The sequence below is a fragment of the Atheta coriaria genome, unplaced genomic scaffold, assembly GCF_025399875.1.
Source record: "Atheta coriaria isolate IRGN ID8LTWV9N9 unplaced genomic scaffold, Caltech_Dcor_3.1 hic_scaffold_13_pilon, whole genome shotgun sequence".
NCBI lineage: Eukaryota > Metazoa > Arthropoda > Insecta > Coleoptera > Staphylinidae > Dalotia > Dalotia coriaria.
This window is the reverse complement of record NW_027045455.1, coordinates 174,259-197,999: the sequence shown is the minus strand read 5'-3', so window position 1 is coordinate 197,999 and position 23,741 is coordinate 174,259. Positions and strand designations below refer to the sequence as shown.

At 36.0% G+C, this 23,741-nt stretch overlaps 1 protein-coding gene, 2 long non-coding RNA genes and 2 other non-coding genes across 13 annotated transcripts in view; 3 read left to right on the top strand and 2 right to left on the bottom strand.

Annotated features, from left to right (window-relative positions):
• The window catches only part of LOC135801782 (protein doublesex-like), a 41,677-nt gene extending 37,275 nt beyond the window's left edge, over nucleotides 1-4,402 (top strand). For both annotated transcript variants that reach the window (XM_065315294.1, XM_065315293.1), the window contains one exon: nucleotides 2,683-4,402. The gene's annotated coding sequence lies outside the window, so the exon portion shown is untranslated. The remainder of the gene's footprint in view (nucleotides 1-2,682) is intronic.
• Nucleotides 986-1,058, top strand: TRNAK-UUU (transfer RNA lysine (anticodon UUU)). The gene has a single exon. It is a non-coding gene; the product is annotated as a tRNA-Lys (tRNA).
• Nucleotides 1,927-1,999, bottom strand: TRNAK-UUU (transfer RNA lysine (anticodon UUU)). Its single transcript has one exon. It is a non-coding gene; the product is annotated as a tRNA-Lys (tRNA).
• Nucleotides 4,403-9,844: 5,442 nt separating the features above from the next.
• LOC135801859 (uncharacterized) lies at nucleotides 9,845-14,009 on the top strand. Its single transcript, XR_010550469.1, has 2 exons — nucleotides 9,845-9,886; nucleotides 12,086-14,009. It is a non-coding gene; the product is annotated as an uncharacterized lncRNA (long non-coding RNA).
• A 900-nt stretch (nucleotides 14,010-14,909) lies between these two features.
• LOC135801849 (uncharacterized) lies at nucleotides 14,910-18,356 on the bottom strand. Of its 8 annotated transcripts, none has more exons than XR_010550460.1 (14): nucleotides 18,269-18,356; nucleotides 17,946-18,179; nucleotides 17,635-17,685; nucleotides 17,470-17,521; nucleotides 17,305-17,356; nucleotides 17,153-17,204; nucleotides 17,025-17,061; nucleotides 16,859-16,910; nucleotides 16,694-16,745; nucleotides 16,531-16,582; nucleotides 16,367-16,418; nucleotides 16,200-16,255; nucleotides 16,039-16,090; nucleotides 14,910-15,925 (listed from the first exon to the last, which is right to left on the bottom strand). It is a non-coding gene; the product is annotated as an uncharacterized lncRNA (long non-coding RNA). The 8 variants fall into 8 exon arrangements; XR_010550465.1 differs by lacking the exons at nucleotides 17,946-18,179; nucleotides 18,269-18,356 and having other exon boundaries at nucleotides 14,910-15,384; nucleotides 15,481-15,518; nucleotides 15,874-15,925; nucleotides 17,635-17,939; XR_010550461.1 differs by lacking the exons at nucleotides 17,946-18,179; nucleotides 18,269-18,356 and having other exon boundaries at nucleotides 14,910-15,384; nucleotides 15,481-15,925; nucleotides 17,635-17,939.
• Nucleotides 18,357-23,741: the final 5,385 nt, after the last annotated feature.

The window sequence follows — 23,741 nt, the reverse complement described above, 5'->3', positions numbered from 1 at the left end:
ATGATTTACAACTGCATGCACTACAAGCCGCTTCGTGTATAACATTACAGATGTTTTTATGACTCTTCTATATCGTTTGTGCTCTGTGAAGAGAGGTTTTAATGTTTGCTTTAACTACCTCCGGTCTGAGTGATCTGACAACGTTTCAAAAATCAAACGTAATGTCTGCTTCAGTTGGTACAAGGACGCAATTTGCTTCGAAGGTAAAATTAGTCTGTTTTATTATAAATTCACCAATCGGATGAGTATAATGTGTTCGGAGGTGGTGTGGTAATAGGTCCGCAGGACGCCTGCTCGAAATTGTTGATCGCGGCGGCCATTTTGTTCTACTGGTGTGCGAGGAGTGCCGCCGCACGTCGGCGAACGAGCGACGACGCAAGAACGGCAAGGAAGCGTTCGTTCGTTATTGCACAAAGCAGGCGCACTGCCGTCGTCGGCGCGGTTGTGCCTAGCATGTCGCGCAACTATGGATTCTATCGAGTCGCGCGATAAAGTTGCTGCCTCTGCAGGTCGGGCCCGTCGAGTTGCACGATGTGCATGTGCCGTAATTGCATCGTGGCGCGCATACACGCCAAACGCCGCGCCCCGCTTGCCGACCTTCCTTGCGCGCCTCTTCTGTTGCTATGCTATATGTTTATTACGTTGCCATGCAACCGTTGGCATTGTGGCGTTGCCGCCAAAGAACGCTCGCGATAGCCATTTTGATTCGTTAACGTCCTAAGTTCTTATCGCGCCGCCCGCTTGCAGCACTTTTACATGCACCATGCTAACGTCGTTAATTCTTTCAGAGTTGTTGTAATGTTTGATATACTTTCAAGCAGTAACGATTATATGTTATACGTATTGCGCTATTCGGAATGACAAGGACATGGCACTTCCGGTTAGCCATTTTGCTTACATGGAATACAAATGTGAATATTCTCGTTTAAACTTTTGTAATAATAAATATCACGTTTTATTCTATTCTAACAACAATTGTTAACAAGCCCGGGTAGCTCAGTCGGTAGAGCATTGGACTTTTAATCCAAGGGTCCAGGGTTCAAGTCCCTGCTCGGGCGATTCTTTTGGCTGTTTTATTTTTATTTTAATAAAATATAGTCATCTAATAAAGCAACGTTTTTGGATGAGACTAATTATTTTCCTTCACTAAACTAAAAAAGTTACATTGCAGTATAGCTAATATTTTAAGCAAGCATTTATATTACTGGCGAGAGTAATGCCCAAACTGAACACATTTGTTGTTAATGCCCAAGAAAATCGTAAAACCCAATGGAACACTACTTAACGCGCCGCTCTGAAGAACCACGCGCTTAATAACTTAATCAGTCGGCCACGTTAATTAATTGCACAGAGCACGAAGCGCGGAGATTTTAATGGAGTTTCAAGATTGTGCATATATGGTTGTCGTGGAGAATCTGCGAGCGGTTAACTTCTTTATCGACCCGCGGATTGAGTTTATGATGGCCGACATGATGTTTTTGCGACTCCATTAAAACAACTTGTCGGCACATAATACATGTATGTAATAAGTAAATGCCTTTGTACTGCTGCATAATTGAATCAAGATGTACATGCAGACCGTTTGAGTATATTGTACCGATTGTACTTGGGCATTTGTTGCATAGCTTTACTATATTCGGTATATATGTATTTTTTAATAGACTATCTAAAGGCAATTGTCATAGCATCATAACTGCATTCCTGCGAGAACCAAAACTTAGCAACATCAGGGCGGGTAATACTTAGATAGGAGGAAAGCAGTGGACTTCTTGCAACTACCGCAACACTTTGTGCAGTAGTACGTTCAAAATCTCCCAAAACTCACATTTCTTTTAACCTTAAAGAAAAATTAATTATAATGTATGCCATCCAAAAGCGTAACTTCATTGGATTAGTATAATGGTTCAGAAGGTATAGCAAAAACATCGCCCGAGCAGGGACTTGAACCCTGGACCCTTGGATTAAAAGTCCAATGCTCTACCGACTGAGCTACCCGGGCTGACAATTGCAAAAAGTGGTGTGAGGAAGTTCCAACAATAGCTAAGATCCGAGTACCTATAGTTTCAAACTGAGTTTAACACTTCTCCTTCTAAAGACTGTTATCCACCCCGATATTGCTTATCTGTGGTTATCGCAGGTTATGCACCATGGTAAAACTGTTACCTGATGGTACCTTTAAAAAATATACAAAAGAAAACGTTAACTAATTGAGTATAGCTATTCTAATACTTTAAATGATAAAAGAAAGTGGCGCCCTGTCTGGATTGTGATGGCTTAGCGACATATGATTTCTATTCAATTACCATATAACGAAAATTCAGCATTTTGCATATTTGCAATTAAGTTTAAGCACCAGCAATAAAATTATAATGTGTAAAGTATTTACCAAACGCCGAATTATCATTTCTTCATTTCTTACATGAACGTTACTAAAGCATGTTGTCTGAAAAGTGTAATTACATAATTATTAATTAATGAAATTTAACAACTTAATTGGTCTAACGACTTCATCTCATCGTTGCAGAAAAAAATATTAATTAAGATTGGTTTATGATGCTTAATTTCACACTTTTTGTTTGCAATTCAGTTAATTAATAATGATTAATTAACGAGTGGATAAAATTGTGTAAATCATCATTTTCAAAGCGACTAATTACTAAATGGTTTGTAATTTGTTTGCAGATTTGATGGCCGACTGGATATCAATCAACTTCCGACGCACAACTTACTCGTCAGCTCGGCGCGTCGACCAGGAAGCGCTTAAGCAAAATCCGATGCCATCGGAAGTTGTACTAATTGTTAATAATTTTAGCGATTTATCACTAGTTATGTTCCGTTTATTAATAAGGTTACAAATTGGTTGCGTCGACTTGAAATTTCTTCAATCGCAGTATCGTGTTCTCTAGTGTGATTTCAAAACGTCTTCTAAAAATCAAGTGTCGTTCAAAATTGATCTAGTTTTTTACATTAAATGTAATCAAGATATTTTGCAAATTCGTGAAGACATAAAACCTTCAGTTCTGATTTATCCAAACAATACTAATGATAAATGAAAGTCCTATCTACATTACAAGCATCATAATATTAAAATATGTGCATGTATGATAAACATGTAACATTTTCTTAATTATATCTTAAATATACAAGAAAACTATAAAATGTTATTTATTATTATGTAATTTTTATTTATGAATTGATTAAGATAGTGTTTTTCATGAACCGTTAAAACTTTGTCACTGTTGACTTAAGAATACACTGTAGATGTTACAAACGTTTTAAAAGAGTAGCCACCATAAGATAAGATAATATGTAAATACTGTGTCCGTCTTTAACAAATTATAATCTAAAGGAACTTCAACATTCGTCCAAATCTGGCTTGTATCTAGAATGTTAATTAATAACGTAATCTACATGTATACTGCTCTGCAAAATTTAATATGATGATTTACTCTTTTTATAAAATCGTAGATGAAAAGACGTTTTGCGCAACAGATTCTTATTTTTAACTCTGTTTGGAACTTCACGTTGGCAACACAAATATATATGCACCAGAGTGCCGTCTCGTTTGTCACTCAAATTGTTCACGCTTTGTTGAGCGAAGTTGGCCACAATTCAGCAATACAATTCAAAATTTCTATGTACTAAAGTACTGCTCGTACAGTTACAGTTTTAATTTAGTTATAGAGTAATGAAATATTATGCCAAATAAATGTTCTACTTATACTAATTATATTGCTAGGCACAACTGCGTGTGACATGGATTGAAATGAAATGAAAATGAAACCTAAAAATGCAAATGTTAAAGTTTGAATATTTGTGGTACAAACCAATGATAAAACTAAAACAATGCACACACAAGACAAACACAACTTACTTTGTACTTTATTGTTCGAAAATTGTTTGCGAAGCGATTGTAATTGTATCAAACTTCTTGTAACTATTACATTACCTTAAAACTACTTTAGTAATAATAATATTGATATTAATAGCTTACAAACAAACCTTTACACGATTTATTGTCGCGATGATGATCGTTAGTCTTTTTAGGAACTTGTGATATGATGGTGATTCTTCTTTGGCGAACTGGCATATTAAACCCATTGTGAAGGTTTAAAGCATGTAAATTCGGGAGTATTCCTTGCAATACGAACGGTGCTGCTTGGTGATCACATAGTGTTAAGCTATGAAAAGTGAAAAGAAAGTCATTTCTCTCATCCGAAACGAATTTATTAGATTGTAAGCAACTCAAGCAAACTGAAATATAAAGAACTGTAAGGATTTATAAACACATATAAATATATACATAATATCTAGTTATCGATAAACGGAATAAGTGATGTGGTTGCAAGAAGCAAGGAATGTAGAGATTAGAAAATAAATGCTGAGTGTTTTATTAATTGAATATATCCTGTATGTTTTATCATTTAATCCTGTATATTTTTTGTAGATAATCGTGTTTAATTGTCAATTGTACGCAAGTTATTAGATAATTGTTCATAATTACTTCAACGAAATAGAAGCAAAAAAAATCAGTTACCGCTCTATTACTTGCTTCGGTATTTATGGCGATGAAAGCATAATTCCTCAGCTGCATTTAACGACATCGTACACAAAATTGTTCGAAGAGACAAACAAATTCCCGATTTACGAGGGGTGCTTCGACGACTGAAATCGTCGTTTGCTTATACGAACTTTTAACTTTTACAGCCGAAAAACTAACAAAAGTACAGAGCATTTCTCGTTCGGGTGCTCAGTGCTCGAATTAATGGTAATGCGTCCTAGCGAAATGGCACTCCAGGCAAAAGCGTCAATAAAAATTTTATAATTGTGAAAAATTATCATTTACGACTATTGATCAGTTTGGCGTAATAATAAATTTTATCGACGATATTTTCCAGCAAAAACTTATTTTTCATATTTTTGTCTGGCTTGCTCGACATTTAATTAACTTGATTTAAATGTTACGCTTTTCAGCTATAATACAACATTAGTATTTGTTTGATGATATTTTATAGTTTACTGCTTCGGATATTATGGCTTAAACCACTTTGGAAATTTGTCCAGTACAATACGGTACTAGGTATTTGATGATAAAATGGCTCTAACTGGCTAGCTGGCTAGAAATGAGGAAAAGAAAATATTTTATTACATAATAAGAAAAATGGCGCTTTCAATTGCTGACATGAAAATACAAGAACTTAAATAATAAAACTTTGCCAATAAAATTCGTTTATAGACGATAAATTTTTCATCGTAAATTCTTTTTTACTATTTGCTGTGTACCGTTTGGGAGTGTAGACTGGCAACATAGGTGACACGTAATTTTTGGTACGGAAATGGTAAAGATAAACATTCTTTTGCTAAAAAATTGTTTGTTTTCACTTTAAAAATCTTTGCAAGTGGCCTAAAGAAGACCATCTTTTTCTGTATTACTGAGGTGAATATTTTAGTCGGGTGAGGCTAGTGGGTAAAAGGTAGAGTAATGGTGAGATATTGTTTTGTTTGTAAACAAAAATAAATATATAGCAGTAAATTATAGATCTTTTCAAGAACGGTCAGTGATAATTTCAGTTCAGTGGCTGGTTCTTACGGTGCAATCGTGTTTGTTCTTAGATTGGATCCCACAATAGGAATTGCTCTTTGGAGCCAAAATCTTTCTTGTTTTTAAATTTCTGCACATTATGAACATTTAATAGCCAATTTTTACAATTGCATTCAATTATTTACATTTATGCCATAACAAGACAATCAAGGAAGTCGATAGCTTGCCGATAGGAAGTCGATATTTAATAGTTAAACATGCACAAATTAATTTATTGCAAACACAATTTTATTTAAAAGTGAACGCTAGCGACATCTGGACGCGGTTTAACAGTTTCAACTCTTACCAAATATTTCGCGATTCTTACCATTCATACACTCTTGCGCAAACGGGTCTGCGAGCGCATTGGTGTTGCACGCACCATATAATACCATAATGTTACCCCAGATGTCGCTAGCATGCACATATTCGCATTAAAGCCTCAGAGCGAAATCTCAACCGGTTGCTTGTTGGTGGTAGATAGTTAAACGGCAAACGCGTGTCCGTGTGAGATCACGCGATTTTGTGCAGCCAATAGGGTTGTTATCAGTAGGTTGTTTGTTTACATTCTTAAACCTGCGTGCTGTGAGAATTCGGGCGCTGTGTTAAAACTTACGTGTTTTGCATTCGGACAGTTTATAAATTACACTCCTATAGGTGTGTGTGAATCTGCGGTTTCGCACAGTTTATACGCGTTCGTATCAGTGAGTGGTTTACCTTAATAAATTTTGCGTGCCGTCGGAACTCACGCGCTGTAGTAAATGAATGTGAAAAGAATCGCTTGTTGCTCTAGTAAACGCATTAAAAACCAAATTGACCCCGCTTGAATTTCAAAATGAGAATATAGTATTCACAAATTATTAAGTTTTGCGTTAAGTTTACTGCATCTTCTCTTAAACATTATGTGGTGGTATGAGTGTGTCGTTTGTTGTTAGTAATGGAAGTGTTAAGCATTGCGTTAAACGTTAGTATCAGTGAGTTTGCTTGCCGACGGAACATGGTCGTTCTGCATTAAAATAAAATGTGGCATTTAAAAATATTGTGGAATTGTTCAAGATGCAAATACGATTCCGGGATGGTGAACATACACTCCAGGAGTTCCATCCGAGTGAGGTGAATTAATTAATATTTTGATTTGTTGTAGTTTGCTTTGCTTACGTTGCCTGCATTCAAAATTCTTTTAAATTTAGGAAATTCAGGTTTTGCGACACATATTGAGAGAAAAAGATTTCGTTATTTTCCTATTAACTTATATAAAATTAATATTTGTATTGTGCATGAATGTTGTTTTGTCGGTACATGTCACAGTATGAGTGGTTCCGGCTGAGATCTCGCGATGCGCACGTCATACATATCCATTACTTTATAATGTGAACCAAGATGTCGCTAGTAAGAACATATTTGCATTAAATTCGAAGCGTCTTGATCGAAACAAGTTATGTAGTACGCGGTGTGGCGCAGCCGATTGTCTTGTTATCAGTTGTTCGTTTGTTTACAGCCGTGAACCGTGCCGTGAGAACTAACGTGAAGCCTTAGAATTTAGTCATTTGCATTCGGGTAGTTTTTCTTCGTCGTTCGCCGTCGCCGGGTGCCGTTCGCTTGTGCATTTGATATCTCTGTTCGTGGCTTGTTGTTGTGACAGAGCGCCATATGTCGCGAAATTTTAATTCGATTACTTTACATTCGATCAAGAATCGAAGACATTTAATATTAATAGACGTGGTTTGTATTTTACTTTGATGTCCACTGTGTGAGGAATGTTTAAAAACGTAAATAATCCCTCGGTCAACTACCGGATTTGCATGGATTGCATATACCTACGTACTATGCCGAAGAAGATTTATTGTAAGTAATATGAATTGAATATTTTCTGGGTTTAGCCGAAATATATACTTTTAACACAAATGATGTTTGTGTGCAACTAGGGATATACATGGCCGAGGAGAGTCTGATCGCTCTTAAATCGCATACACAAAAATAATAGCTAGGGCTTCACGCGATACCGAGACTTTTCTCGTATCATCTCGTTCTCGTCTCGGAATAGCGAGACGATACCACAGTCCGAGTCTCGTTTTTGGTCTCGTTATTGGTCTCGTTAAATTTTTTTTATGAAGTTGTTATTAGAAAAATGAGAAAAGGTCCAATATATGAAATCCAATATATGACCATCTGTGAAATATTTCTTTTGTATATTCTAAAGAACAAGTCACTAACCGAATAACATGACCTTTATGACTTTTTGAAAATTATATGAAAATTTTGTCTTTGTTTACACATCCGGAGACATATTTTTGTGTTTTTCTGTACTTCTTGAAGCAAAGATATTGTATACATTTGGGTAAGTTAGGAATTGTAGACGTGCGCCGCTTACTTTCAACACAAATCAACCCGATTATTGTACCCTAGTATACATTAACGTTTAAAAATTTGAAACATTAAAAAATATCTTTTCAATTAAAAGTGATGCAATCGAAAATTAATATTTTAAACTATGTATGTATTTTGGACTTACTTTACAATAAAAGCAATTAGCAATTAAATGACTAAACTTTTGAACTGCAAAGATCTAAAACTGAGTTCTACATAAGGCTTCACACGATACCGAGACTTTTCTCGTATCGTCTCGGTCTCGTATCGCTTTTCCGAGATGATACCGGGACCGAGACGATACCTTTGATAGTCTCGTTCAGTCTCGTCTCGTGTGAAGTCCTAATAATAGCAAATTAGTTGACCGGCACGATCGGACACAATTGGGAGATATTCACAATTTAAAAAGGCAAAAAAAAAGAAAAATTGCTTTTTGTTACGTTTTTGGTCCTTTTGTCCCACGAAATTAAATTATTTTGAATTCTTATCTAATGCAGAATAGCGGTAGAAGGGACTCGTGTTTAGGGAACCGTATGAGGATAGCAGTAGAAGTGACTCGTGTTCAGGTCATCGTACGAGATAGCAGTAGAAGTGACTCGTGTTCAGGGCACCGTACGAGGGTAGCGGTAGAAGTGACTCGTATTCTGGGCACCGTATGAGGGTAGCGGTAGAAGTGACTCGTGTTCAAGGTACCGCACAACGGCAGCGGTAGAAGTGACTCGTGTACAGGGCACCGTACGTGGATGATTGTATAGCTGACTACTATTTGCCCATTTTTTCTTATGAATTAAAATTTGGTTACTTAGATTTTCAATTTAACTAGCTTATTTTATAGAGAATTGTCCGTAGATTAAAACTGCGATTCGTTCCTTTTTTATCTCTTTTAGAGATGTTCGCAATTGAAAAAAATCGTCAAAATTTGAATAATTTTAATTTTTAGCTCCTTCAGTTGCGATTTTCGACCTTGCAATTTCTTGCAATTAGAAAATTTATATCTTTTGTGAAAATATTTTTTAAGCATTTTGCAGGAAATTTGAAAATGGCATTTCAATTTTTTAATTGCGGATGCTTCAATATAACTCGAATCATAAATCATAATTTCATGCTTTAAATTTTAGTTCACTAGCATGAACTAAATATCATTAAATAGAATTGTATTAATTTTGAAGACAGTTCTATTATCCGCGTTTGTGTAGAAACAACTTACTTATTGCATTCGCCGTGCGAGATGATACGCCTAAGATTCTCGTCGCGCTGTCGCATGCAGCACATTTTAGTTTAGTTCTTATCACAGGTACCGTGTCTATTGCAATTCGCGCACAAGGTCGCATGCCATCGACGCGCCGCCGGTTTTGCGCATCTATTGCATTTCTTGCACAAGGTCGCGTGCCATTGATGCGCTGCCGGCTTTGCGCATTTATTGCAATTCGCGCACAAGGTAGCATGCCATCGACGCGCTGCCGGCTTTGCGCATCTATTGCTATTCGCGCACAAGGTCGTGTGTCATCGACGCGCTGCCGGTTTGCGCATCTATTGCAATTTGTACACAAGGTCGCGTGCCATCGACGCGCTGCCGGCTTTGCGCATCTATTGCTTTTACGTGCTGCGTTTATGCAGCAGGTTTATGGTTAGGTAGACTACCTTGTTTGGTAATATTTATGGGGCGGTGGGGGGGGGGTGGTAGAAGGGGCCGGTTAAGTGTACGGCACGTACTTAATACTACCCTGCAGACTTGCACATAACAATAAAGTCGACCCTGCAAGCATAAAACACCACCGTTATATCCTGTATATAACCTTGAAAAAAAAAGACACTACGAGTCTGACTGTTGTGCCAGCGCCCATTATTATATTGTATGAAATCTTTTTGTTTTAACTATATGTTTTATTTTAATTACAGTACTTGTCGTTCCCTTGCAATCCGATGAGCGCTGCATTGGTAAGTTTATAATTAAGTTACGAGTATATTATTCGGTTAAATGTTTTTTCACATTTCACCTGCGTGTTGCAATAGCCCGCGATTTAGGGGGGCGGTATACATTTCACTTAATGGTAATATGAAAAACGGATCATATTGCGGATAACCTTTGTGAAATGTTCAAAGTTGTTCTTCGAATTTTGATAGCGCACTTTTCAACACGATTTCACAACCATTACACTCCGAATTTTAATTATTATCTTGTCTTATCATATAGAGAATTTTCCAAACTTATTTAGATTAATTAGATTAGGATTTAGAAATCCGTTCTGTTCTATTTCTTTTAGTTTATGAGATATTCGCAATTGCAGTCCGCCGAAATCATGCTAGAAGTGCCTTAAAATCGCTCTGAAACTTATACCATTTTAGTGATTTATCGAAACACACGGTGGAAAGTCGGCTGTATCGCGTGAACCGTTTGTGTGATTTCATTGACTGTTTCAAATTTAGAGAGTTCGAGAGTCGTTTTCTATGATGCGAGCTTGCAGCCCGCCAAAATCCCGCTAGAAGTGCCGTAAAATCGCTCTGAAACTTATACCATTTTTGTGATTTATTGAAACACACGGTGGAAAGTCGGCTGTATCTCGCGAACCATTCGTGCGATTTCCATGATTCTTTCAAATTTAGATAGTTCGGGAGTCATTTTCTAAGATGCGACCTTGCAGTCCGCCGAAATCATGCTAGAAGTGCCTTAAAATCGCTCTGAAACTTTTACAATTTTAGTGATTTATCGAAACACACGGTGGAAAGTCGGCTGTATTTCGCGAACCGTTTGTGCGATTTCCATGATTCTTTCAAATTTAGATAGTTCGGGAGTCATTTTCTAAGATGCGACTTTGCAGTCCGCAGAAATAACGCTCGAAGTGCCTTAAAATCGCTCTGAAACTTATAGGATTTTAGTGAATTTTTTAAACACACGGTGGAAATTCGGCAGTATCTCGCGAACCGTTTGTGCGGTTTCATTGAATCTTTCAAATTTAGAGAGTTCGAGAGTCATTTTCTAAGATGCGACCTTGCAGTCCGCAGAAATAACGCTAGAAGTGCCTTAAAATCGCTCTGAAACTTATACGATTTTAGTGATTTTTTTAAACACACGATGGAAATTTGACTGTATCTCGCGAACCGTTTGTGCGATTTCAATGATTCTTTCAAATTTAGATAGTTCGGGAGTCATTTTCTAAGATGCGACCTTGCAGTCCGATGAAATTCCGCTAGAAGTCCTCTAAAATCGTTATTCAGGTGCCTAGAATAAAGTCACTTCTACCGCTACCCTCGTACGGTGCCCTGAATGAAGTCACTTCTACCGCTACTCTCGTACGGTGCTCTGAATAGTCACTTTAACCGCTACTCTCGTACGGTGCTTTAAATGTGAGTCACTTCTACCGCTACCCTCGTACGGTGCCCTGAATAAAAATCACTTCTACTGCTACCTTCGTACGGTGCCCTAAATGGGTTTCATTTCTATCGTTACCTTCGTATGTTGTTTATACGAATAAGAGACAACATCCACAATATGAAATCATTTCATTACATTGGACTGCATCCACAATATTGTTCACTCACTCTTGACTTTTATCGATGTTTGTGTGCAAACGACTTGTTTTTGTATTATTGTGTTGTTGCTCGTCCGGGGCGCTCAGCAGCTTTTGTTCTATTTCTTACTGTCGATCGTGTGCTGCGCGTGGTGTGCACGCGTCTATTTGCGCGGCGGTTTTCGTAATGACTTACCGCATTTCTTGTGATTTTACGAGTAAGTCGGTTGTTGAATTAGAATCGATCAGCAAAGATCAGATTTAGAATTACTAGACAAGTGCAGCGTATAGTTATTGAGATATTTAGAACTCGGAATTGCAAATTACGCAGGTATTTCCCGTCGGCTGGCGAATATCTTCCGTCGGCTAAGAATCCCTAGTGGTTTTATTTTGTGTATTCATTAAATTATTAATTTGATTAAGATTTCTGAACCTTTACACCCTGAATTTTAATTTCCTTAAATCTTATTATCTCTTATCTTATTATCTTATAAAGAATTTTCCAAATTTTCGTAATGTTTAATGCCATGGCTGCCAGCGTGATGCAGCAATATTTTTTGTTATTAATTATTTTCCTTCTTATTTTCCAAATTTTATTATCTTATCTTATAAATTGTTTGTTTTTAAGTTTAACGTTTTAACGAAACCTTACGAATATCTTGGACCAGTTGTGAACTGCATGCTTCTTCCAGAAGGATTCGATAGAAAATGGTATTTCCAGTAAAGGAAAAACATCTTCAACGATTTCATTTTCTATTAAATTTTGACAGGCCAAGAGGTATTTATTTATTCTTATTTTGCAAGGTGAAGTGTTACAATTATAACACTGTAACACTGAAATGGAAATAAGTATAGGTAAGTTTACTTGAATATTAACGTGTTTTATTTATAAACACTGTAGTGTAAAGTATGCTTTACAAACAACATGTGTGTTAACTAAGCTTCAGTAGGTTGACGCAATCGACACAATTATATATAAAATATTTATAATGTTTTTATTAAATTAATGTTATAACTTATTTTAATACTTTATCTTACAGTGAATATTTAAATTAAGCGCAGTGTTGTGAACACCAATTATTTAATTAACTAAGGTATACAGTAAACTTTTACGAAGACTCAATCTTATTACATCCCAAAGCCAATAAATTCTTTTCGTATGTCGAAAAATATTGAAAGTAAAAGTAAATTTCGTGTATGTGTATTTCAACATTGTGAATTTTTAGTTTCGTCTTCTCAACTACGTGTTTATCAGTACGTTTGTGTATAAACAACTTTTTTGTTCGACGGATTCGTGATATTGCTGCATACCTGCCTTGTACCCGGCTACGCGTGCGGCACACGGCAGTTGTTTTACCGCGTGGTCCGCGAGCGTGTCTCTCTAATCGTCACGCGTTTTGAGGTTTTAATTGAGGATTAATCGTCGTGTATTCTTTCGGCCATCGGCAAAATATTCGCAATGGGCATGTGTGCCTGTTTTGTTTAATGATTTATGGCGGTTAGAGTCTTCTTATGTAAGAAATAAGTGTCCGTTAATCCCTGCGCGAGTTTTCAGTTGATAGAATATATTACAGGATAGAAATTCTCCTCATCAATGCACAGGTGGGTGGATAATTAAAATTTTTCGCAGAAAGTTAAGGCGGTTTAACTTAAATTGACTTAAATTGTGGTCGACCACGCTTACTTTGCCGTCGGCCGTCGGTTCGGTCATGTTTTCAATGATCACGTATACATTTTTAATCGAATTGCATCATTAAATTAATAATTTCTTGTTGAAATAAAATCTTGAACGGTTTTTCGTTTTCGCAGTCTCAGTATATCTTAATATTTACAAAAAATAGTTATTTTTATCGCCTTTAACCACTGTGTTGCTACGCGCCGTTGCTTGCCGTCTGTTGATTTAGATGTTTTCCGCCGGATATTCTATCAATTTGTAATGATGCTTCACCCGTCGGCTACTTTATACAGTTGGTGCTACCATCTATTAATAAATATATATGCACAATATATTAAAATGTAAGTGTTTTATTTTTGTAGCACCCTTTTGCTCAATTTTTCGATGCTTTTCGGGTAAAATCTCTGATTTTATATTAAAATATTGTTGTTAATTTGTAAATTTCCATCTTCGTATTGTGAATATTGACTCCCTTTGAGTTTCTAAAATTTTCTTTTTGTACACCCTGTATATTAGTTTTCCTAACAGCACGTAGAAAATCACCTTTAGTTGTGAGTTTTGAGTGTTCTCTGCTTTGAACATGCAATTTTCTATTCTAGAACACCCTGTATATATGTTTTCCTTTGCGTTCGTGAAAATTTTGCTTTAGCTGTCGTTTTTAGTATTTTCCCGTTTGCACTTTGAATTTCCTTTCTGAAACACCCGGTATATTAGTTTTCATTTTCAATCACATAGTAAATAGGTTATTCGCTAATTTCATTATTCCGGTAGAACTTTACAAAGTAGTACTTGTACTGCTTCAATATGGCGCCACGTATTCTGCTGACTTATAAATTATAAACTTGTATTCTATTGTTAATAAAGAAATAGTAAGATATATTGACTTCTTTGATTTGTGTGTTCGCCTTCCATCATTTCAGGAACAGGTCTCTAAGAGAGTTCCCTCTCTCAGGGGATGATCCCCTCTATAAAAATTGTTAAGGTAACCTGTATGATTTGTGTACTCCGTCTTTCATTTCAGCTACAGGTCAGAACTTGTAAGAATATTTTTAAGTGTCACCTCTCCTGAGGCGACTTAAAACTTAGAAATATTTAAACAAGGCCTCATAAGGATTGTCCTTATAAGGAGTTCCCTCTCTCTGGGGGTGATCCCCCACCATAAAAATTGTTGATATGCCTGATAATTTCGGGGATGAAGCGCAGAGACATCGTAGCTGTAGGATGGGCCGGGAGCAATGGACGCATCGTAACAGTAGACTGTCTTATAACGACACGTGCCAAAAAATTTAAAAATCTGTTCCTCCCCTGTTCTCTTTCTTCTATCTCCTCCTCTTCTCTACTCTCTATTTTCTTCCTTCTGTCTTCCCCTATTTTCTTTACTACTCCTTCTCTTTCTCTGTTCTCGTTTCTCCACTTACTTTCTTACTTACGGTATTGCCTTCAACTTGTATTTCAATTTCTCTTGTATTTCGTTGCAATTCATATATGCAACCCAAATTACACCTGATATTTTTATATTTGAGAAAAATGCCCTCATACCTGAGATTCGATCCGTGTCTGCCAGCATGCCAGCAGGTGCACATCTCCACTCGACCACCGAGTGTTTTTATCGTTAATATTTGATTCTTCTACTTATGTTTCTACTTTAGTCAACTTTTTAAAAACAACAACACATGCCTTAGCTATGTTGCACTCACATAAGCTTCATATGAAATATGCTTTAAGACGCATATCCTGAAAACAACAAAGAGGATATCACATAGAAGTATGAATAATATTTTAATTTTAAATTGAGTTTTATTAATTGTATTTAACAATACATTCTTCTTTCTTTTTTAATAAAACGAACGTATGTACGATCCAAGGCATATCCTACGTACCATCGAGCCACAACGCTCTCTTTGGATTATTTTTGCAATTAACAATACCATTTTGGCCTATAAATCCAATTGGAATCCGTACGCCCACACGCGCACGTGGTGTCTTAAGTCTCGAGTCGATTCGAAATAAATCACTTGTTCAGTAGTTGATAGCAATGGATGACTAAACTAATCCTAACAGTTGCGACGAACAGTGGCGGAGAAGAAAGAGAACACGTGCACACACCACAAATGCCGGTGCATAGGCCGGCGCAAGATGTACTGAGTAGTATAGCGAATTGTCACTTGAAGCCGACGACACACGGCGACCGGTGCGGTACTGTTCAAATTTCAAATGGCAGCGCACAGCGTTTTGCGCAAGCTAAGGTCGAACTGACAGCATAAACGAAGTGTAGAAAATTCGGCAGATCATATAAAGAACATGGATTGAACATGAAACTTGAGTATTGCTCTCTTATTCTAACTCACCTGCTATCACCTTATCCTGGTATTTCTATCTCACTCACCTGAACGAAAATTAATAAAACACAATCCACGTTATATATAATCCAAAAACTATTCAGAATGACTAAATGACAGTTACAAGTTATCGACATAACAACGTACGAAACGTACAATTTATCTAACAATACACGTTCTACAGGTACATCGCCGACGACATTAGAATATTACGCCTTGAAGAATTAAATTTTACATCTTTAGGGACCTCGCTGATATTACGCGGATGACGCGTTCATGTGCTAAACTCCAAAAACAAGCAAAATCAGTGCTTTGAAACACAAAAAGTAATTTTTTTCTCGCTAATTCATAAGTTATTCATAAAAGTTATGTATGAAAATGATAAAGAAATTAATTACTTACAATCTGATGCAAGAATGGTTCTGCTACGATGACGACATCGGGTGCAGAACACCTAAAACAAGCAAAAAGTAGTCCTTTGAAACACAGAAATATAATTTTTGATACTAATTCATGAGCTAATCACAAAAGTTATGTTTGAAAATGATACAGAAATTAAATACTTACAATCTGATGCAAGAATGGTTGTGCTATGATGTCGACATCGGGTGTAGAACACCTAAAACAAGCAAAAAGTAGTCCTTTGCAACACAAAAATGCAATTTTCGTCACTAATTCATGAGCTAATCACAAAAATTGGTTATGAAAACGATAAAGAAATTAAATACTTAGAATCTGATGCAAGAATGGTTCCGCTACGATGTGGACTTCGGATGCAGAACACCTAAAACAAACAAAAAGTAGTCCTCTGCAACACAAAAATTCAACTTTCGACACTAATTCATGAGCTAATCACAAAAATTAGTTATGAAAACGATAGTTATGAAATACTTACAATCTGACGCAAGAATGGTCATCCTACGATGTCAGACTCAGGTGCAATATCCCTAAAACAAGCATAAATTAGTCCTTCGAAAATATAAATGCAATTTTGGGGGTCAATTTGTGAGATAATCACAAAAGTAATTTGAGAAAATAATAAAGAAATTAAATACTTACAATCTGATGCAAGAATGGTCCTTCTACCATGACAGACTCAGGTGCAATATCCCTAAAACAAGCAAAAATTAGTCATTCGAACAAAAAATTCAATTTTCAGGGTCAATTTGTGAGATAATCACAAAACTTATTTAGGAAAATGATAAAGAAATTAAATACTTACAATCTGATGCAAGAATGGTTCTGCTACGATGTCGACTTCGAGTGCAGAACACCTAAAACAAGCGAAAAGTAGTCCTTTGAAACACAGAAATGTAATTTTTGTCACTAATTCATGAGCTAATCACAAATATTAGTTATGAAAACGATAAAGAAATAAAATACTTACAATCTGATGTAAAAATGGTCACCCGACGATGTCAAACTCAGGTGCAATATCCCTAAAACAAACATAAATTAGTCCTTCCGTACATATAAATGCAATTTTGGAGGGTCAATTTGTGAGATAATCACAAACCTTATTTATGAAAATGATAAAGAAATTAATTACTTACAATCTGATGCAAGAATGGTCATTCTACCATGACGGACCTTCGAACATAAAAATGCATTTTTTTAGGAACAATTTTTGACATAATCACAAAACATATTTATGAAAATGATAAAGAAATTAAACACATACAATCTGATGCAAGAATGGTCCTTCTACGATATCAGACTCAGGTGCAATATCCCTAAAACAAGCAAAAATTAGTCCTTCGAACATAAAAAAGTTAATTTGTGAGATAATTACAAAAGTTATGTGTGAAAATGATAAAGAATTTAAATACTTACAATCTGATGCAAGAACGGTTCTGCTACGATGTCGACTTCGGGTGCAGAACACCTAAAACAAGCGAAAAGTAGTCCTTTGTAACACAAAAATGCAATTTTCGTCGCTAATTTATAAGCTAATCACAAAAGTTATGTTTAAAAATAGTAAAGAAATTAAATACTTACAATCTGATGCAAGAATGGTTCTCTTGCGATGTCGACTTCGGGTGCAGAACACCTAAAACAAGCAAAAAGTAGTCCTTTGCAACACAGAAATGTAATTTTTGTCACTAATTCAAGAACTAATCACAAAAGTTATGCTTAAAAATGATATAGAAATTAAATACTTACAATCTGAAGCAAGAACGGTTTTGCTACGACGTCGACTTCGGGTGCAAAAACCTAAAACAAGCGAAAAGTAGTCCTTTGCCAAACAGAAATTAAATTTTTGCCACTAATTCATGAGCTAATCACAAAAGTTATGTTTAAAAATGATAAAGAAATGAAATACTTAAAAAGATACGATAATCGAATAAAACACATGTTACATATCAAACCACAACGATGTCGGCACTGGCGCCATCTAGAGACGAAATTACCTACCAGTTACCAATTAAATACACCAGCTCCATCTTGCTACTGGAGAACTAACTAATACATACTAGCATGGCAGGAAACTGTAATACAGCTACCCAAACGCTCGAACCTTGCAAGTAGTTTCCAGTAGTGTCGCGGCGAATTGTCCGCGGACGAACTTCTCGCCAGGAAATGTCGTGTACACTGGTCTGCACTGGTCCTCTATTGATATTTTGAAGATAACTCCAAATTTATTGAGCAATACAAGATTTTGCTAAAAACAGCTTCCAAACCGTTCTTCAACATTGTTATTCTTAGTACTAAAAAATAATATCATATGTTAATATCACTAAAATAAGTTGAAAATTCATTTAGATTTAACAGCATAATTGTTAATATCACAACATACCTTTCTTGTAAATCTTGAGGGATGAAACAGCCTTGATGGAATTATCAATAGAAAAGAAACTACAAGGCATGTAATACTGATCCATTAATATGCCATAATGCCAGTAATAACTAAAAAACATACACAAATCTTAATTTACAATATTCATACAGGCCAACAATGATTTAATAATTTTTGACTGATTGTATTGACATAAACTATTTAAATTTTGCTTTAACCTAACCTACACAATAATACACCACACAAACATGTGACGATGTAAATATAGTACACTTAATTTATTATATTCTGGATAATGAACAGTTAGTGAGCAAGGTATTAAATTTTTAAGAACTAATATCATACTTACAACGCTTTAAGCATTCGGAAACAGCTGCACAAAACCAAAACAACGAATGACACAATAATTTACGACCAGCACCGAGTTACCACCAGTGATTCTCCTAGTGGGGAGAGATGGCAGCGCCCTCAACTTATTTAAAAAAGATACAAACAGCGCTGGAATCAGAAAAATCGGAAAACAAAATTGTAATAATAAAGTTAAATGTACATATTATGTTAGTATAAGGGTTAGTAAACGTACACAAAATGGAGTAAGTTCCAAATAAATGTATATATTTATTATACTGCTCAATGAAAACACAGTCACAACATCTCGACCTGCCCATCGTGATGGCTTCGTGAATAGAACAGCCCGGGGGACAGTGGTCGAAAAAATTGCTGTACACCAAATAGTAAAATTGTCTAATATAACATGGATACGGCACACGCTAAACGAAAAACGTAAAAATATTGTATCAGATCGATTCGAAGCGGAACGAAAGAAGAGGTGCTCGTTTCTTGCACACTTACGAGTACTTTGTACGTATATTGTAGTATAGTATACGTCGCCACGCCATCATACATACGCGTACCAACAATATTTATTTTTTAGTATCATTTCTCCGATCTCTCACTCTGCTGCTCTCCTCTCCCCTTCCTTGCTTTCTTTGCTTTCATTTTTGTGTGTTATGTGTTTTAGTTTAATCTTTGCGCCCGCAACGCCGACGTGACACGCTCGCCCGCCATCTATATATTATATATAAATTTTCATATATATACAAATTCATTTAAAAATTCCTAAATTTTAATTTCCTTAAATTTATACTTTCATCAAACCTAAAAATCTCTACAATAGGTGGGCTTTTTCATTTTACCGTCGTCGTCGTCGTCGATTTTGTTTTTCTCCATTACCAAATTTTGATTTACACCAATATAAATATAAAAATACTCTTAAATTTTTACACATATAAACGTCTTCTCTGCGCGGAGCGAGCGTCCCCTGTCGGCCGGTAGCTTCTTCGCGTGCGCAAAGCAAAGCGAAAATTAAATTTTGAGCTATCTCTCATTCTCTCTCAAAAGTGTTGTGATTTCATTTCATCATTTTTGTTCATTTAAAATTATTTTCACCACGTGTTGTTTCTCTTAAATTTTATTCATTCACGTGCGTACGTGTTTTTTGTTTTGTACTAAATATACAATCTTATTCGATTCCCTATCGACGCCTAACCTTAATTAAATATTACTGGTTTTGTTGTGTTATTACATCTTATCATTTTTGCGTTTATATATACTCATATAAACAAAGCCTAATCATCAGTTTTTGATAGGCTGTGGCGGCAAAATGACAACCAGAGACTATTCTCGACAATTAACCACTGGATCGTCTCTCTGAAGATCATCATAAGACCAATTTTCTTTTTTGTTTTTAAATGTTATACATTTGTTTTACAACGACTCGAGCTTTGTGCGACTTGTTTACACAACTTCTTCGTAACTACCAAAAATGAGATGGCGCTCCCAAACGTAAAAGTCAACCATTTTTAAAGATACATATGCAATATATAGTTTCCTAAATATATCATTTTTACAATAATTTCCATCTTTTACAATATTATTACATAATATAAATAGTAGTCATTTGTTTTTTATTATTATTCGATGCAACAATGTCATGCTTTTAACATTATCACAAGTTGCAAGGTTTTTTGCCATCATCTTTTAAATACGCCTCAATCACTCAAATTTTGTATAATTACATAGTATCGCATTACTTTTTAGTGTACATAGTATAATTATAATTTTTTAGTTTTAGGAATACAGTACAAAATTGATACAATTTTATAAGCCATAATTTCAAATTCATAAATATATAATTTCTTTAATTTGTTTCCATCCTCGTCCGCATCTCATTTTCAATAAATATATCGATAACACCTATAATTATTCACTTTTGTTTGTACAAAAAAATTCAAAAATATTATGTGTATGAGGAGCGCCATATTGCAGAGCGTAGGTCGGTAATGTAGGGCCAAAAGACACCGACCATGCGCCGTTTTGTGCATTTCTTCGTTTATCGAACGATAAAATTTACATACTTGGAGCTTTTTGAAAGCTCGTCAAGCGTCGAGTCGTTGGTGAAATTTAGACCAAAATTCGTTTGTGTGTAACTTGTGCCAAATTGTGGGAAATTTTACAGTTTCGAATATCCATGCGAGCAGTATTGCAGCCGCATTTCCGGAAATTTAGACTTGCCAAAGAATTATTAACATTTGTATGTTCATTTAATATCTTTTCGTTTCTTCTTCATTTTGAAAGAATTTTTCTTCGATTATTTTCTATAATCATTTTTATATAGTTTCCTTTTTTGTTTTCGTAATAAATTTATATTAATATAGATATACATATATTTTTAGTGGTTAATTTAAAAACTTTTAAATTTACTTTTTAACGCTTTGTCTTGCGTCACACGGGCGTAAGACGAAGCCTTCATCCCTTCACCTAAAAAACGTATTACACTAAAAAGTGTTGGAAAAATTGCTCTTGCGATCAACTTTTCAACTGAAAAACTTTTAGCTTTAGTTTTGCCTTGACTTGTTTTATTCATGCTGAATTTGAAAATAGTAAAAGCGCGTCCTTGGAATACCATTGTTTTTTTGTTCGCGAGTTGCTTTCGATTGACTGAAAATTACAAAAAGTGAAACTTTTCTGCTGAAACTATTGATTTTATTAATCTGGTTTTGCTTTGCTGTCCTGTTGATGTGTTTGTCGAGAAATAGAAAGAGGAAGACCATTCGTATATGTTGAGTCGTCAGTTGTTGTGTATGCGTGAGTAGATAAATAATGCGGGCGGGAAACCATGCGGGAAGAAAGAAGGAAAGATAGAAAAAAAACGTAATACCTGGGCGTTTCGTCGTCTTGCATTACATATTTTTTGGGCAGACTGATTCGATGCGTCGCTACCTCCGATTAAGAACCAAACGATTATATTGCACTTATAAACGGAACCTCATCATAATAGAAACAATGCGTAACGCGCTGGGCTGCCGGAGAGGAGAAGAAAAAACTGTCCTTAATTATATTATATCGACGGGCTGCTGTTTTGATTGATTGTTTGTCTTGGTTTACTGTATATCGGTAAATTTCGAATTTGCTCATGGTAGGCTGGTTGAAAATCGGTCATGTGACTCGCGTCCGAAAGAGTTGTGCGTTCATCCTGTGTTTAACCGGCTATTGTTTGATGTGTATTTACAATATAAATACAAGTTTGTGTATGTATAAGGTCGCTTACTATTGCAATTATGTTTATGTTCACGGCTCACGTTTGTTAAAATATATAAACGTCTCACCACACTAATTATAAAATACTTCGTAGTAAAACCGTATAATCAATAATTGTTAGTTCATTGTAGTTTAAAAAACGGGTAATCGGCATTTGTGGTTGCATTACAAAATATCCATTTATGTTTATCTCTGATGAGTCGCGCGGCGCACGAGACCGCACGCGCGATTGGTTTGTTTATACTATTGTAGTCTGTATTGCTATTGCGGTATTTATGGTATAACACTTAAACTTAGTGGTAACTTATAGTTAGCTTTGCAATTGTCCCTAGATTCACCTTATTCTTATGTCATTTATGTGTAAATTATACAAGTTGAAGTTTACGTATCACGAATGGCACGCTGGGCCATCTTGTCATGCTTCGCGTTTGCATCGCGTTTGCTTACTGCTATCGTATGTGTCGACCGGTTGCGCCGGCCGACAAATGTTGTAAGTAGTACAAGGACGACTTGCATTCGAATCAATCTGCTTTTCGCGGGGGGTAGGGGGGTAGGGGAGTCATAATAACAAATAACAAATGTAACAGCGTAAATGTTAAACGTAAACTGTGTTTCTTAAATAACATAGAGATGTTTAGATTTTACTTTACTGCTTCATTTTTCTGCATTTGCACGATGTGTCCGTTTCGCGTACAGTGGGTCGCGTACACTGCCAGTACGGCCGTACGTGATATTCGTATTGTTTTACAATTCTTCAATTCTTAACTGAAACCATTCAATCTGTTTATGCTTTATTATGCTACGACTAATTCAAAGTTACTATATACCACAAATAGTAGTGGCCTTCGCCGGCCGGTCGGCCGCCCGCTAGATGGCGGTGTGCCTCGTCGCGTGTATTCGGGTAGCGCTTGAGCGGCGCGCGCCCTCTGGATGCGAGCGACCGACCGCGAAAAAAAGTGGATGCACCGGTTCCGACCTGTCCTTAGCGTTATAACAATATAATATTTACGAAATAACCTTAATGCGTATTAATATTAAATGTAGTATTATTATTAGTATTAGTATTATTATATCGAGTGCCCCATTATTCGTCTAACTGAATCTTAACGTACAATCGATGGTTGGATTCATCTCGCTGGGCGAGCGTAACGCCCGGGGCCGTTTTGGTTGGGCTAGCCAGTGTCTATTTAGGGCCCTTTTTTTTTCTTATTTTTCATTTAGAGATTCTTAAACGTTTTTAAAATTTGTAAAAAATTTCATCGCGTTATTCATCATCTTTTTTTCACATTTTATTCATATTTATTCGTAAAAACAACTTTGAAGGCACTTTTTTGACGGACGAATTGGCCCAGTGTGAAATTTTCTGAATGAATGTTTTTTGCCGGTTATTTTTGAAAATTTTCTGGATGCGAAAGAGAAAAAACGTCCCAAAAGCTCGTCGCAGGCCTGCGTGGCGTATGCAACACACCACACAGCGCCCTGAATTTTTCACATGATTTTGAGGAAAATTTTGCTGGTTTCGTTCGTTTCCTTCCGTTTTGTTTTACTTAAAAGTTTTGCTCAGTTTAAACTGCTGGAGATATTTTTTTGGTTTTTGCCTTCATATTCATTTGAACTATTGCTGCTGATTTTCGTATGGCTGAGAATGGTTATGACTATTTCAAAATTGAGAACGGCCCCGCGCGTGAATCCCATCGCAAACTAACGTTTTGTGGTTGCTTTAGTTTCTTTATATATTATATGCAATCAACGAAATTATTCATTTTGGAGACAGAGTCGTTTGGGTTGCATAGCGCGACGGCGCTAGAGTTGCTGCATCGTCGTCATCATACTGCATGCTTATTATTACGTTATACATATTGATATAAGGGAA